This window comes from Dasypus novemcinctus, chromosome 4, assembly GCF_030445035.2.
Source record: "Dasypus novemcinctus isolate mDasNov1 chromosome 4, mDasNov1.1.hap2, whole genome shotgun sequence".
NCBI classification, from domain to species: domain Eukaryota; kingdom Metazoa; phylum Chordata; class Mammalia; order Cingulata; family Dasypodidae; genus Dasypus; species Dasypus novemcinctus.
The window spans coordinates 51,970,048-51,971,290 of NC_080676.1; the positions used below are offsets into that span (position 1 = coordinate 51,970,048).

The following is a 1,243-nucleotide window of genomic DNA, read 5'->3' on the forward strand; positions in this document are numbered from 1 at the left end:
TATATATAGAAAATGAGAAACAATATCATCCCAAACTCCACCGTCAAGTGATAACTATTGGTCATTTTAAGTATGTATCTTTATCATTCATTTAATACTTATTAGTGGAGTATTTAAATGTACTATGCATTTTTTTAGGCACTGAGGGTACAAGCAGAGCCATGAACATATGACAATCTTTGCCCTGTGGAGTTTACCTTCCACCTGGGGTTGCAGTGTGGGGGGTGGGGAGCCCAGAAAACAAGCAAATTATATAGTATCTTAGAAGTTAATAAATGCCATGAAAGACTATAAGCAAGAAAAGAGGAATAAGAAGGACACACGTTTGAGGAAAGACCTGAAGAAAGTGAGATGAGCCATGTGGACATTTTAGGGTAGGACATTCTGGGCAAAAGGTTCAGCAAGTGAGTGTCCTGATGTTTAAGGAACAACAAGGAGGCCATGGTAGCTCCAGCAGAGCGAGCAAGGGGCTGGCTGGTGGGACAAGCGCACAGTCATAAGGGTAGCCAGGTCATGTAAGACCTTGTGGGCCGTTGTGACCTGGCATAGTTTTTCGAGTGTCTTGGGAAATCGTTGGAGTGTATTTAGTAGAAAACTGTTGAGTTCTGGATTCTGTATAAATATGATCACCCTGGCTCCTGTGTTGAGAATAAGGGAAGAGAGGAAAACAAGGACACTCGTTAGGCTGTTACATTAATGCCGTGAGATTTAATGGCTTGGACCAGAGTGATAGCAGCCGAGGAGAAAGAAATGGTTCGACTACGGGTATGTTGTGAAGTAGATTTGACAGGATTTTTCAATGGATTGAACATACGATGTAAAATCTAGTATAGAGCGCAGCCTTTGAGCCCCCGCCGCGCCTGTGCGGGGCGCTGGGGGTTAAGCTGAGCGCCAGGGCACTTGCTGACCGGTAACTGGGCCCCCCACCCTGCAAACAGCGCTGTTAACCTGGAGGACAAGGCGGTGGGGGCAAGGCTGCGCGAGGGCAACACTGTACAGAAGATGTGAGACGACGGAGGCCCCAGACCTTAATAAACCCCAGGACTGGAAAGTCTGGTGTCTGGGGAAACCACAGGGGGTCGTCTGGGTGTGCCCCTTACCCTCCCCTGCCTCTGCCATTTGCCTGTGAATGCGCTGTGCGGTCACTGGTCACTGTTGGTCCCCAGCTGTGTTATCCCTTCCCAGAGAAGATTAAGAAATGTGGGCCATTGACCATGTGGTGAAGCAGAGCTCAGAGATGTAT

General features: G+C 47.8%; 1 non-coding gene across 1 annotated transcript; it reads left to right on the forward strand.

Annotated features, from left to right (window-relative positions):
- Positions 1-834: 834 nt before the first annotated feature.
- Positions 835-961, forward strand: LOC111762595 (small nucleolar RNA SNORA76). The gene has a single exon (XR_002795678.1). It is a non-coding gene; the product is annotated as a small nucleolar RNA SNORA76 (small nucleolar RNA).
- Positions 962-1,243: the final 282 nt, after the last annotated feature.